General features: G+C 34.8%; 1 long non-coding RNA gene and 1 pseudogene across 1 annotated transcript; both read right to left on the minus strand.

The window, feature by feature from the left end:
• Positions 1-3,966: 3,966 nt before the first annotated feature.
• Positions 3,967-7,007, minus strand: LOC113316895. Its single transcript, XR_003343069.1, has 6 exons — positions 6,463-7,007; positions 6,277-6,356; positions 6,048-6,188; positions 5,827-5,964; positions 5,549-5,698; positions 3,967-4,590 (listed from the first exon to the last, which is right to left on the minus strand). It is a non-coding gene; the product is annotated as an uncharacterized LOC113316895 (long non-coding RNA).
• Positions 7,008-13,645: 6,638 nt separating this feature from the next.
• LOC113319450 lies at positions 13,646-15,148 on the minus strand (annotated as a pseudogene).
• Between the last annotated feature and the right edge of the window lie 1,173 nt (positions 15,149-16,321).

The following is a 16,321-nucleotide window of genomic DNA, read 5'->3' on the forward strand; positions in this document are numbered from 1 at the left end:
AGAGACAGAAGGGCAAGTTTTTGTAACCTTAATTCCCGTGACTTTACCGTTAAGCTCAGCATGAAAGAGAAGCTTAGATAAAGCCTCCATACAGATAATGAAGATATATGGTGACAAGGGGTCACCCTGTCGGATTCCCCTTGAAGGGAAAAAGGTTTCCCAGGGGAACGATTAACTAAAATGGAAAACGAAACAGTAGATATGCAGCTATATATAAGATCACAAAAACTACTAGAGAAACCTAATTGTTTAAAGACAAATATGATAAAGTTCCACTCTAACCTGTCGAAAGCCTTAGAGAGATCTAACTTAATAGCCATATTGCCATTTTTTCTCTTACTAGTTTTCATAGTATGTAGAATTTCATGCGCAACAACTATGTTATCGGTTATTTGTCTTTTCGGAATAAAAGTTGATTGGTTTTGGATATCATGTTATCTAGATATGTTTTTATTCTATCTGAAATGATTAGACACGATTTTGTACAAAACATTGCTTAGACTTATAGGCCTAAAGTCACTTGGATTTTTTGGATTCTTACTTTTGGAATTAAAGAGATAAACGTATGTTTTATTTTCTGATTAAAAGTTTTATCCTAAATTTTTTTTGAACCCATTGAGTTATGTCATCGTTCAAGAGGTTCCAGATCTGTTGATAGAAGCCCGGAGGAACCCATCAGGACCAGGGGCTCCCCAAGAATTCATATTAAATAATGCTTCTTTTATTTCAGCTTCACTAGGTATTGCACATAGTTCACTATTATCACTCTCATTAATAACAGGAGTAAGGATATCTTTAAAAATACTATCTATTTGTTTCTCATTAGATGGAGTTATAGACTTAAAATGACTAGTTATCAGGGTGCTTAACTGTTCCTGGCCTTCAATCCAAAGACCAGAACTGTCTCTAAGAGCATATATATTGTTATATCTTTTCATATCTGAGGCTTGTTGATGAAAAATTTTAGTATTACTATCATTCTCCTGCAGCCATTTATTTTTGACATGTTGACTCCAATATATCTTTTCTATTTCATACCAGGAACTTAATTCATGTTTAAGTTGTTCTATTTTACTTTTGGTTTCAAAATTTAAGGGTTTTTTATTTTCTTCTTCAATGTTGTATAAGATCGTAGAAATGTTTTTAAAAATGTTGCCAAATTCTGTTTTGTTCCATTTCCTAAGATCATATTCAACATTCGTAAGCATTTTAAGTAAATTATGATCATTTTCTTTACTCTTTGAGATAGAATTATTAATGACTTCGTTATATTTTTGATGCTCCATCTAGCATCTCATGTATCTATATGGCTTGTAACCTCTATCCTTATTTGGAACAGTTTTTAATAATATTGGGGCATGATTAGAAGCAATTCTAGTTAAGTGGTTATTGCTAGATTTTGGAAACATTTCTAACCATTTATGATTTACAAAAACTCTATCGATTCTTTCCTGAATATTTTTATCTCCTAATCTTCTATTTGTCCAAGTAAATGGAAGGCCTGTGAAATTTAGATCTACTAATCCTAAGGTTTGAATACGGTGAAATACATAAGCAAAACTACTTGTTTGGGGGTAATTTCCACCTTCTTTTTCATCTTTGTGAATTATAAAGTTCATGTCACCTATGATAGCCCAAGGGACATCTAGAACATCAACTTTATTGATAAATCCCACTGTTTATTCCTATTGGCATTGTCTAAAGCTTCATAAATGAAAGAAACAAACATATTCAAGTTATCTTTGATAATCTGAAAATGAAAAACATTATTTTCGAAAGAAAACAGTTTAGCTGATACTCCCTGATTCCAAGCTACAACAAATCCTCCAGACTTTCCCACAAAGGGCATTATGAACCAATCCTTGAATTTCAATTTCTTAAAAAAAATTTCAACTTTTTGACAACCAACTTTTGTTTCAGATAAAAAAATGACATCAAGGTCATGAATTTTGTTAAGGTGGCAAAGGTGATCTTCTTCAAGCTGGGATCTAATTCCCTGTAGGTTCCATGATAAAATTTTAAAATCATATCCTAAACTATTTTCTTCTTCAGTGACATACCTACATATCAATCTATTATTCAGAGGGAACAAAGTATAGTATAAGCATTTGAAGTAAATAACACTATATTTAAGACAAAAGTAATAAACATAATGTAAATCATAGAAATTGAATTGATAAAAGAAATTTGCATATTTTCTATAAGTATTCAAAATCTGAAGATTCCAGGATAAAATTCCTAAGTTATACTCATGTGCCTTATTGCCTATTAACTTTAAGAATAAAAGGGTGTTCATGAGATAGACATGTTGTGAAGTAACATTGTAATTTATATGCATTTTAAGAGTTATGCTGAAAAATCTGACTCTATTTAATTCAATTTTCCTAAAGAACATTCTAGTAAAAATAATCATCAGTGAAATAGCAAGAGAGGTGATATTTAAGCAAATTTAATTAATTTTTCTAACATTAAAAAACTGATGATTTTTACCAAGATTAGTTTTGTGAAAGAATACCTCATTTTGATTAACCAGAGAAAGAGTGCCAGCTCTATCCTCAGCGTTGGTCCTGCCAGTTTCAGTTGCTCTTTCTTTTTCTTCTGGGAGAATAACAGCCCAATTCACCATATCTTCAACGCAAGCAATTCTTTCTACCTCTTCATTATTCATTTCAACCGCTGCAGATGCACTGACTAAAACTTCCCCAAATCTTTTTTCTTGTTTTTTCTCTATGACTGACATTTCTTCTTTGTCTTGTAGAACTTCTTATGCCATTATGATAAGGAGATTATTTTCATCTTCTTCTATTTCCACCCAGTTCTTGCTCAAGTCCTCTCTGTTGCTGTTACTGTTGTTATCATTAATTACAATGCTGCTCATTCTTCCTAGGATAGAATACTGTCTTAATATTCGGAACCATTCAGATTGCTTCTTCTTCTGTTTGCTTTCTTTGAAATTAACCTTTTGTGTAGCACCTTCTGAAACATCTTCTCCCACAGTTGATTTCCCTTTTAGAGCCCTTTTCAAGTCCTCAGCAGTGATAACTTTTCTATCTCCCTGTGTTCTGGATTCTTATCCTTTTCCTACATTTACGTTACTCAATTGCTCAGCATCCTCACTTCCCCATTCCTGAACATCCATTCTCCTTCTTTTGCTTCCTCTATTGACATAGTCAATCCTATCAATCTCACTATCATATATACTAAGGCTAGCAGCTGCATTAGTGAGATTTTCAACCCTTCCAGCTTGAGTTCTGACATTTGTAGAGCTTCCCACATTTTCTGCTTCCTTATCCTCTTCACCATAAACAAAAATTGTAGGAAGTTCTTTTGATACTCAATGTACCTAGCTTTGCAAATATCATCTGAGTGTTTACCATCTACAAACCAGCAATCTCTACAGGTACCATGAGGGATTGACATAAAGAAAATCTTTAGTTTGATTGCTTCTCTATCTCTCCCCTCAATGATAATTATCTTCACCTGGTGAACCAACATTTTTGTTAAATCAGTAACCACATGAGCATTATATTCACCTTGGGGATTAAGACGACCAATAAGAGTGAGGACCCTTCCAACTTTATCAGTTACCATCTTTGCTACAAAGCCCTTTTCTACTAAATCACTTCTCAAGTTGAATTGATCCAGCGGTCTTGGTCATTGAAATCAATTTCTTCTATTTTTGATTCAATAGTCCACAACCTCATAGTGAGAAGCTTTCCACGAACACGATTTGGGATAGAGTAGACTGCAGCTGCAAAGTCACTAGCATTAGTGAATCTTATTATGAAGACTTTAGGATTAGATGTCTTTTTAATAATAAGCCTTCCAATAGGTGACCATGCTTGATTAAGAGCAAATTCCATCTCTCCCACTATTAAACCTTCAGGATCATCTTTCTTCTTTATTTCCTTAAACAACTTCACTACAACTCTTGGGTATTTTCTTTGATCAATGAGGAGAGCAGCAGTACGAAGGAATTCAATATAGTATCTGAAAGAAACCGTGAGAGGGTTGTATTGATCTTCTAGAAAACTAATGAGATGAGCAATATAATTGTCTGTTGGAATATCAGAATTTTTTTGATGAAATGAGTAAACCAGAGATGAAAATTTTGATCTTTATCAGTGCTGAAAGTTTTTTTTAAAAGCTTTGTGTTTCTTTCTACTGAGGGTGTTGTAGCAAGCTTGATCTTCCAGAGGGTTGTTATAAACACAATCTTTGCATGTAAATAGTGCTTTAGGCAGTCTGAGATAAATTGCCACTTGTATGAATCTACCGTTAATAACAATGTTGCAAGAGATAGATTTTCTGACATGAGCACAGTGGATGACTAAATCTTCACAATTTTTATATGCAATACTCTTCTTGGAAAACAAGTAAGTTGTAATGATTGAGATTTTCTCATTATTCTCATAGTATCTCTTCACTCGGTTGTCTTTTAATAGAAAGAACTGCTTCTTACTTGCATTTGAGGGAATGTCGCCGCCATGGGGAAAAGATGAGTTGAACTGTAGCTTTCCTTCTTTTCTCTGAAACGAGCAACTGACCTGACAAGGCCTTAACCGAGCAATAGCTCCAACACATCTTTCCCTGAAACACAAAGAAAAGATAAAGAAAATAGTTGTGATGAGGATTTTAGATCCAACCATGATAGAATAAAGCAATTAAGATGAGAGAATTAAAACAGATTTAAAAGAAAGAATAGAAATAAATTAAGATAGGGATTTTAAAGAGTGAAACAGATTAAGCCTATGAGCAAATACAGAATTTTGATTGAGAGGATTTTTATAGAAAAACCAGGTTTAAACCTAGAAAAGAACTAATCAATTGATGAAAATTGAAAAGGGAAGTAATTAATAAAAACGAAGCACTAGAGAACTAGAATTATAGACTTAAATCAGAGAAGAAAGTAAAGAAAAACATAAAACTATGTCGAAAAAAATATGGACTGAGATTTAGAATTGTTTCATTGAAGGCAAATTTGGCACTGAGTCAACTCGGATACTTATCACCGATCCGCCAAATAGTAGGAGTATGAATGTTAAACAAAAACAATTCAGATAATTCACTGTCTAGAATAATATTATCTTGATATTTTGGCACCAATTTTCTTTATAAAACCTAAACGGTAACAAATTTTTGTACATAACTGAATTTTTGATGATGTGTATTTCTCATAAGACTCTATATGTCTATTAAAAATAACTGCATTCTAAGATTCCAAACCCATTAATATTTATAAACAACTGTTAATATTCAGACTTTCCAAGTAATAGATGATGGCCTTATACGTCTTGAAAGCAGTTATTTTTGACAGGAATATAAAGCTTTATAAGAGAAACGTGTCTAAAAAAATTAAAATGTCAAGATAATGTCTTCTAATTAGACAAAAATTAGGAGATGATTAGATAAATATAGATAAATGGGATAAATGTGTTTGCAATACACCAAAACACACTACTTTCTTAAATGATTTTGTAGATCTTCTGTTTGTCTTTGTTACATAAAAACACCATTAAAAACAAGAAAAAAACAACAACATACTTACAACTTAAAGATCAAACTTATCACCAACTATTCATGCACATATTTCTCCGGCTAGCTTGAGATGTGGCAATAAAGATCCCAACAAAAGAAAAGGCTAGATACCAAGAGTTTTACGCATGAATTCAATTTGCTCGGCATAGCCAAATGATGGCTACAAACAGAAACGAAGAGAAAAAAGATCAGGGTAAAACAATGTGTTGCAAACTGTGCAGCACTTTCAAATGCCTACATAATTACCAATCTCAACAAGTGCCTAAAGTACTACCAAAGAAAATTTACCTTACTCCTGCTGTCGAGATCCAATTCCAGAGAACGGATGGAACACTTCACACAGCCTCTCACCGCGCCAAGTTGTTTCAGCTGTCTAAATAGCGGTGTACACTTGTCCTCAGCCTCTTGTAGTTTTGCTTGCAAATCCTTTAAGGAGATCACCAACAAAATAAGTTTTGAGGCGGAAAATCAGGCAAATGTCCTAAGAAAAAACAGATATAAGATATTACCCTAACACGCTGTTCATCAACTTTGTAAAACATCATCCTGCGTTTGTTCTCAGCTACTACTTCTCGGTACAGTTCGAAACTTGATTTTTGTTTGTAAGAAAATAGTTCTTCGAAGCATGGCAGATCAACAACGTAAGGATGCTGATCATATGTAAGCCAAAAAGGTCAGGACTTAGGAATCAATAACACCAAGACCATGGAAGGTATAGTAAACTGCATAATGTACTACCTTGTCAATTAATTCAATTCAGCATCATAGTATTCTTTATTGATAGCTTCGAACATGAATTTGAGAATAGCGTGTAGTGTCTAATGAACGAAAAACCACAACAAAAACAAGACAATATCAAGATGTTTTTCTTTCATAAAAAAGAAAAGAAAAAGGTGTCCTCTAACAATACAAACAGATATATACCTTCATATCCTTGATTAATTTTTCTTGATCACGCACTTCCGTTTTTTGTGGCAGTTCTGGCAGTTGGCTGAGATAACCACAGAAACCCTTTTCCATATCCTCAAATGTGTCCCATGTACGAAATTCTTGTAGAAGATCCTTCATGATATTACCTGCAGTAACTGATTAGAACAAATAATTAAAGAGAAAACTCAACAACCAAAACAACAATGCGAAGCAATTATCTAAATATGACTAGAACACGAGAGCCAATCTAACGAATTCAGATAGATGAAACACAGAACGCATCATCTAAGCGAGCAATGAGCACAAATTCTAACAAGAAAGTGTAAGAAAAACTGAGATAGACCCAAGTACATGAATGTCAAGCATAGCTCACCATAAAAGAAGGTTATAAGTAAAAAAATTTAAAGCAAATATATTTTCCAGTGAAAAGCCTGTCTAATCCAATAAAACTTAGGGTTTTCCGTCAAATTCAAAATCTACAAAAAAATTAAGGATTCAAACCAAAAAAGGATCAGTGTTTTATTGAATAGATACATTTGATGCGATGATAAGAAACCCTAGCTTTTATAATTTGCGAAAACAAACAACCAGATTTATTCTTAGGGTTATTCTTATCACAGGAAAAAAAAACACCAATTTCCATTGAAAGACTTGGAAAAACAAGCCAAGATTTGCACAACTTACAAAGATGAAGAAAAGATTAGCTGAGCCTAGAGATTTCGTACCTTTCTCACCATATGAAACAAGCCTCTCGATCGCGCCACGAGAAGTTTAGAACAAGGGTTACCCATGTTACCATGTCCGAGTGTTACTAGCATTTGTTTGAGAATCCTGATTTTGGGCATACCTAAATCTTTCTAGGCATACAAAGCAGCAATCCTAATTTGGGTGACCTTATAAGGGGTACCCTATGGGTAGTTTAATTACCTATATGCCCTAAAATATTTTAAATTACTAATCTATCCCTAACCCTAATACAAAAACGTATAATAAATAAACCTAAAATCAGTTTCATTCAACCCCTTCTTCTTCTTCCTCCTCCACATCCGAACCTTTTCTTTTTTTTTCTTTTTTTTATCGTATCATCGTCGAAATTTAATCGTCGATTCGTGAAAATTTAGTCGACGATTAAACTCATCTATATAATGGGTCGTCGTAAGTCAGTATCTCGTTCTAATCGATCGATTGAACAACCTATTGAAGAAGAAGAAGATTTAGAGAGTGAAAAACAAACTCAAAATCAACCACAAAATCAACCGGAAGAAGAGATTGAAGAAGAACCAACTCCGGAAATGAGAATAAGAAGGTTAGTTCTACAAACCCATCTCGTATTTGATGTTTTTGATTGGTATGATAGATTTAATTCGTCAAAAACATGTTTGTGCGGCGGTTACAGGGTTTGGTTCGGCGTAAAAAAAACCTTAGATGTGCGCCTAGTTGTTCTTGAAATTGAACCCTGAAAGTGCATATGAACGACTCGGCTTACAATGCATATTAGTTTTGAGCCGAACTTAAGGACACATAGCCTAATTTTTAGGATCGGCTTATTCAATGGTTTTAAATTTGAGCCGAATTTGTGTTGTGTGAATTCTATAAATTTTGCATGTCTATAGGATCGGCTTATATGGTTGTATTAGTTTTGCGCCGAACAAATGTTTTTGAATTTCAGAAATTTTGCATGTGTATAGGATCGGCTTATATGGTAGTATTAGTTTTGCGCGGATCAGTGTTGTTTGAATTTCATGAATTCTGCATGTGTAGGATCGGCTTATTTGTATGACACCAATTTGCATCGAATATATGTTTGAATCATAATTCTAAATTCGGCTTATTCGGTAGTATTAGGATTGAGCCAAATATCATTGTTAAAATTCATAAATTTTATAAGTGTAAAGGATCAGCTTATTTATATGATATCATGTTGCACCGAATACAAGTTTCAATTCATAATTATAGCTTCAGCTTATTCGATAGTTTTGTTTGTGAGCCGAATATGTAGAATCGGCTTATAAGTCTTTGGTACTTATGAGCCGAACTACTCTCTGTGTAAGGTAAGAAAAATGTTAACACATAGTTCGGCGTATATGTGCTATTTCGGATAAGACGAACCTTCTTATTTTCTTACAAGTATTTGGCATTCCAAATTCCTTTGTTGTTCGAATTAGTCTTATAACTTTCATACTTGTGTCAGGGCCAATGCATCTACAAAGAGGAAGAAGATGGAGGTAACACCTTCTACTTCTAAAACTCCCGATCCTAGAGGAGGAGGTAAGAAAATATTGGGAGCGGGAGGAAGAGGAGGATTTTTAGAAGAAGAATATGAACAAGTAAGAATTGAAAGACAAGAAGAAGGAATAACTGAAGATGAAGAAGTTGGTGATAATCAAGAAGTTCATCAAGAAACACAACCCCAAGGAAAACCCAAGAAAGACAAGAAAGGTAAGAAAGTGGCTAGACCCGAGAAAGAGAAGGGCGATGATGATAGACGGATCACTGGTTTACACATTCCTGATGAAGAGGACGTAATTACACCTCGATGAGATGGTTTGCCTCATGGTATTCCGGAAGATGGAGGAAATGTGTTGATTGGTTATGCCGAATCTTGGGTGAAGAGAATGTATGAGACTCCTAATCACAATCGTGCAGTCCGAGTATTGAGACACCAGAGCCAGCGGAATGGAGTCTTGATGATGATGTTCCTGAGGTGATTGCTTACGTACAAGCCAGTGCTTTATGGCCTTCCATCAATTATGGACATAAGCAAAATGATAGTGTGTCGGCTTCTGCCTTTACCAAGAGATTCTGTCCAGAAACTTACACATTTCAATTACCTTTTGGAAAGATGGCAATCACTCCTGATGAGGCTAGTAAGATTACATGCCTTAAAGCAAGGGGTAGAATTGTGGATGCTGATTTTTATGACATGAGTTGGGATGAGCTCTACAATTTGTACCGGGAAAGTCTTGGTTTGGGTAATTACAAAATTGAGTTGGAGTTTTTTCGATCCGTTAAAGATGTCGATTCCGTATGCACTCCCAATGGCAGAAATTAGAAGAATAAGAAGATCAAGCTGACTAACTTGAAAAAGGAATTTGAGAGCACAAAGGAGAGAGTAAAGAAAGGTTTCTTGGCAATGGATCCCATCAAAGTGAAGCAAACCGGAACTGCCTACTTGCTTTATACTATTGGTAGAGACATATTTCCCGACCTTACCGGAAACAAGGTAAATGCTAATTATCTCCAATTGGTAAAGAATCTTGAAACTTGTAACAAGTATGCTTGGGGAACGGATACGCTCGCTTACATGCTGGACCAACTTGCCACCGCGTCTAGGTTGACAAATACAAACATCGGAAGAAACTTCACTTTGCTCCAGGTAACTTTTGGAGTTCAGAGTATGGTTCGGCTTATAACCATAAAATCGTATAAGTCGAACTTATTATTTATTTGGTTCGGCTTATAATACTTGATCCATATAAGCCGAACAGTTCTCTTAGTTTGCAAACTCAACAAACAGACGCGTTAGTGACGTTCTATTCTCAACATTATAAAAGCCGTCAGAAAATATATTCATTTGTGACAGTACTTATGTAACATCTGTATTGTGTTAGCTAGGTGCTAAAATAGGGTGATCTTAATAATTTGCAACACCCGTGTTGGTGCCGTATAAACTAAATGAATTAATTTAAAAAGTAAAAAAAACAAACAAACAAACAAGAGATTTGGTTTTGGTCAAGAACTGAACCACCACATCTACATAACGGTGCGCACGTTGGACTAAGTTAGTTAAAATATTCTGATAAAAAAAAAAGTTAGTTTTGATATATTATGTTTTTGGTTAATACGTGGTGTAACCCTAAAATAACAAATATTATTCTCTTATTATCTTCTTAGTCTCCATCTTATTCTCTTCTTCCTTCTTCTAAACCAATCAACATGTCAACTAAAATAGCCGCCGCCGCCACCACCACCAAATCCTGTGCAACCTATAGACTCGAAAAGGACATCACACAGTACAAAGATAAGTCTTGTCTCCACCATTTTTTTTTTGTTGATTCTATATTTTTTGAACAGGTGTTCTTATTCCTTAAGTAAAAGGAAAACATTTCTTTGAAGATTTTTGATTTTCCTTTTTCTGTAAGTTTCGCTATTGTACTTTTCAGATTTTGAGGATTTGATTTTTCTTTTTTGGATGTATTTTTGTATGTAATCAAGAAAAAAAATGGAAGAAGCATAAAATACTTTATGGGCTAGGACTTTGAAGATCTGATCGGCGTTCCTTCGATCCACATGCTACTTTAGGCATACCGAAATCATTACTTATTTGAGGTTTTGTTTTCTCTTCTACAACATGTATCTTGAATTCCTTCACGAGATAGAAAAACATATTTGGGAATCATTGTCGATTAGTCATCTCTAACTCGGAGAAGCGATTCCAGATCCGAAGCAACAACCATGAAGATAGCTAATAAAAAAATACTTCATTGGTTTCTTTTTTTCTGGGTGTATCTTTTTTTCATTTTTAAGGTTACTTGTAATTTTTATTAATCTATTTTAATATATGATCATTTTGTACTCAATTTTGTTCAACTTAGCTCAATCTATTACACAAATTTATTTATGATTTATTTATCTTGACAAAAAAATATTGTGAAGATTATGAATTTAGAAAATGCAATACATTACATAAAATTTCAGAGAAATTATTAAAAAAGTATCAAAATAAATAAATGATTTATTAATAAAATGGAAAAATTAGCTTATGTGGTATATGATTTATTCCTGACAGAAAAAAACATTTGCAATGCAAAAGTTGTGTTATAAAAGCACCTTGATATAAGTAACGTTTTCCGCGTTAGACATAGTATTTGCAACACCTCTTTTTATAATGCACTGACCGACAAGCAAAAAGTGTCAGGAAAATATATTTCTGACGCAAAATCAATTATTTGTAACAATATTTTTCATTGCAAAAACTATGTTTTGTTGTAGTTCTTACTTTGATGTTTCCAAGTAAAAATTATTTAGTTTAAAACCGATCCCCTCGGCTTTGTTGTCCTTTAACTAGTACACAATTTACCTTCATCGCGTGTTCCTCAACCCAATCAAGAACTTCGGGTTTAGTTTTCCATCTCTACGTTCATTCCAAAACAAATTATTTGTAAGAAAAACTTTGGAATATTCTGACAACATTAAGGTAAACAAAAAGTTCTTACATACCAAATCATTTTGGAAGTGATCCTTGGTATCCTCGTGAATTATGTCTACTGGATCAGGTTGATTTTCCATGGGTACAGGTCCGCCAAGAACGATCTACAAAGAATATCAGAAGGTTAAATACTAGAAAAGGAATATAATAGCAATGTTCGGCTAATTCGATAATCATATTATGTGCCGAACCATGAACAATTACAAGTTTCGGCTTATACGATATTCTCAATATGTGTCGAACCACGAACAATATTTTAACCCAAAAATTAACAAATTCATGTTCGGCTCATACGATAATCATATTATGTGCCGAACCTTGAACATTGAGAGGTTTCGGCTTATACGATATTCTCAATATATTCCGAACCAATAACAATATTTTAACCCAAAAATTAACAAATTCATGTTCGGCTCATATGATTTTGAACATATTAGCCGAACCAGTAATTATTTTTATTCCGGGCTATTCAGGATGTTGTTCGGCTTACTATGAAACTTTCATATAAGCCGAACTAGTGTCTAGCAAAAGGGTTGGAATCGAAAATTATATAGGTTTGGCGCATTCTGTAAACAGATTCAGTGAGCCGAACCGTTCATCATTTGGTTGATTCGGCTCATAGATGTGAGGCGAACCTCAACCTGGTTCGCCGAACCATGAAGCAAAAATCCAAACTTTTGATAATTTCGAGCTATAGAAGTGAGATTCAGCATAAGATAGAAGTGTACATGTGTATTAGAAGTATTGGGTTCCTCATATATGTACTCATCATCTGGATTTGACTCATAAAAATCATCATCTTGAGTTTGTGTTTGAGTTTGAGCTTGAGCTTGAGTTTGTGTAAAATCATTCTCATAATCTATGAAATCAACCATTTGGGAATCATTGTTGTAGTTGATATGTATTTTTCTAGGTTTTTTATACGAATTATGACCCTCCTCATCCTCCATTGAATCAAGAATTAAAATCCACTCACTTTGTCCTTTTCTTTCTCTCCTTCTTAACCAAAACTTTGATTATTTTTTTCCCCCAAATTTTTTCATCTAAACAACCTTTATAATTCTGAAAATTATCTTAATCACTAAACAAAATATTTAATCACTAATCCAAATTACTAACACTACTACGTAAGGGGTAGATTTGCTATTATAAAAATTTTGGGTTAAGGGAATATCTGATTTTGTTATTTCACAACCTTTTATTGTCTTTATTCAGTATGCCTAGAAAGATTTCAGTATGCCTAAAATCAACATTCTTGTTTGAATCAGTTCACACTTGGTTTTCCAAGCCCAGGCCCATTCAGATTTATAAGTTTATCTGGATGCACTCTGAGAAGTTCGGCTGAATTGAGTAAATTGAAAATGAAAATGCAAATCAGATGCCGAAAAGAGTCGGAGTCAAAATGGTGCATTTGTTTATGAGAAGTTCGGCTGAATTGAGTATATTGAGTTTGCTTCGTTGAGTAACGAAATTCTCCGAATTGACATGATTGATGGGAGACTTTTGCTCTGTCCCCGGCATTTAGAATCGCAATTTGTCTATTGGCAGCTGTGAAAATAACTAGAAAGAAAATGTGACTTGAAGATGTGGCTTTTACTTTTTCTTTTGATGAGAGACTTGTGGATAATGATTGTTTTCTCTTCTCACTAGTATAGAAAAAATCTAATACACAATTGTCTTTGTTTCATTGTCGGGGAGAGTCTTTTTCTTGCAGGGGATAAAAGAGGATAGTTAACGGTTCCTAATTTACAGCCTGCTTGGTAGAGAAGCAGAGCACCCAGGAAGTTTAGCTCACATATTATGCCGAGGATGGCATGAGTTCTCCATGCGGCATCCATAGATCCCTTTAAACCGCAGGCGTTATATCCTGGCATACCTCAGAGAGGGTTCCACAAGAAGGGGAATATCAACACCAAGGAAGATATAAAACCAACAGATTTTTCTGGTCGAACAAATACAAAAGCCAACTCCATATAATCCCATACATGATATGATATTACAAAGTAATCTATAGTGCTACGAGTGCACCATGCAATCATAGAGATGCACATAATTAGCACCATGAGCATGAAGATTTGCAATTATAGAGATGCACATAAATAGATTGTGAAGCCTGACGTACTCGAAGTGCACGCTCATTGTGTTACTATGCACTCGAGTGTTCATCTATATAATATCAATATTGGTACAAAGAAAATAAACTAGTTATATGTACAAGATCAACGTTTCAGAAAAAGAAGAAAAACGAGCACAAAACCCTGTAAATGGTAAATCAGTCAAGTGTTAGCTATCATCCCACCTGCAATAACAAAATTCCACAACAGAAAATGTCAAAACGAAATTCAATTGATTATAATCGACTTCTAATCGAATTTCGGAAAGGAGGAGTAATTCAATTTAATTACCATTTGGATGGAGGACTTGGCCAGTGAAATACGAAGAATAGTTCTGATTAGCTAAGAAGATATAACACGGTGCTATCTCATGAGGCTGTGCAGCTCTTCCCGTAGGCGTCTCTTTTCCAAACTTCGTCACCGTGTCCTCATTATACGTATCCGGTTGTGCTGGAGTCCAAACCGGTCCAGGAGCAACACCATTAACTCGAATACCCTTGTTCACAAGCTCAAGTGCTAGTGCCCTGGTAAACGAAACAATCGCTCCTTTCGTCGCAGTATAGTCCAATACAATTGCATTTCCTTTATACGCATTCACCGATGTTGTGTTGATGATACTACTCCCTTCCTTCATATGCTTCACAGCATGTTTGGCCATAAAGAAGTAAGCAAAGATGTTGGTCCTAAATACCCTTTCGAGCTGTTCTTGACTAATATCTTCAATAGAGAATTTCATATGCTGTTCGGCCGCATTATTAACCAAAACATCAATTTTCCCAAAATTATCAACAACTTCATCAACAACCCTCTTTCAATTCTCGTCAAATCCAAGATCAACTGGTATAGCCATTGGATGTTCGGAACCAGTGTTTTCTCTGAACTGGATTAGCATTTGGAAAGTATCAAGTGCATCTTTATCTTCATGTCCTTTTACATATGTAAAAGCTACTGTTGCACCTTCTGCCGCAAAATGATAACACACTGCTCTTCCGATACCTGAATCTCCTCCGGTCACCAACACCACCTTTCCCTGAATCAACACAGACCATTAGTAATACACACACAAAAATGAAGGCTGCTCGAACATTTATAATCTAGCAGAATCACACCCCCAATCATTGTACATATAAAAATAAATTAAAATAAATCAAGTGAGAGATGAAGGTGTGTACATGAAACTTGTTGGAGGGTATGTAATGAGGGCTGATAGGTTGTGGGAGTGGATCCATGATATATTCTTTCCCTGGTTTAGTATCTTGCTTCTGTGGTGGAAAAGTTTGATTAGTTGATGCTGCTGCCATTTTATCACACTCACGGTGTCTAAAGAGAGAAAGAGATAAAAAGAAAAGAATTCTATGGTTTGAGTTGGAGTTCTCTGTTCAATCAATGTCACCGAATTTTGATTAAATAATGTGTGTAGTAGACTGTAGACATAAAGTGTTGTGTCGTAGTATGTAGATACGTGTCATTGCATGTAGAATCACGTGTCCCTTTTGGAAGTCACATGTGGCGTGGTGTTTGGATAGGACACGTCTTTTGCTTTCTAAGTTCATGAATGAAGAACGGGTCTAGAATGGGATTGGAGGCTTGGAGCACAGGGTGAACTTGAGAAAGTCCATTATAAAATATAGGCCCATTACGTTAACCCACATGTGAGATGACTCGCAATGAGAGGAAGTGTAGTAGGCGAACGTTCATCGTCAAACCAAAATTTGTCTCAAGATTGTCTGGACTGTGGGTGCAAAATACTGCACACTTATTACCCACGCGAATTAATACACTTACTAACTATGCGAATATGAACGCACGTTATATATCCAGGATGACGAATCCGATGACGTCACTAAGTCACGATAAAAGTGTGAAGATCTATGCGTCATCAAAGAATCCGTGCGGCAATATAAATGTCCAAGAGACTTTGACGCACGTCAGATCCGAAAATAGGGGCTTTCTTAGCTATCCTCCACTATGTAAACTCATATATAAAGGACCAACCACCATTATAAAAGAGAGAGATCTTTTTGGTGAGCGAAGGATAGAATTTTAAGAGAGAGAGTGTGTTATTTGTTTCCCAAGTTAGGGTTTCGTCATATCTCATTTGTATTTGTTCTACGTTTTTAATAAAAGATCTAGAGTTTATCATCATGGTTTCTTAGATTATTTCATAAATTATCATTAGGGTGTAGTTGTGGGATTTCCTGCAACTACATGAACGGTGAATGATATCTTCCCAATAAAATGAAGAATCATATGAAGCAAATGAAAAGCGAAACCAAACAAATGAACAATCTCATATTATGTATGTTATATTTAAATGAGCTCGAATGACATAACCCAGTTAGGATGAACATAAGAATATGGTCTATTGTAACACTTTTGGAGCATATGCAATAATGAGAGAGTTTTTCTCGATCAGATTTTATGTTCTTTATCCGAGTTTATGATATTTGCATTTTCAGTTGGTTAAGACACCTGCATCATAAGGATAATGCAAGGTAAGGATGGAATGAACCTGGATGATGCATCCTTG

Source organism: Papaver somniferum, chromosome 10 (assembly GCF_003573695.1).
Source record: "Papaver somniferum cultivar HN1 chromosome 10, ASM357369v1, whole genome shotgun sequence".
In the NCBI taxonomy this organism is placed as follows: domain Eukaryota; kingdom Viridiplantae; phylum Streptophyta; class Magnoliopsida; order Ranunculales; family Papaveraceae; genus Papaver; species Papaver somniferum.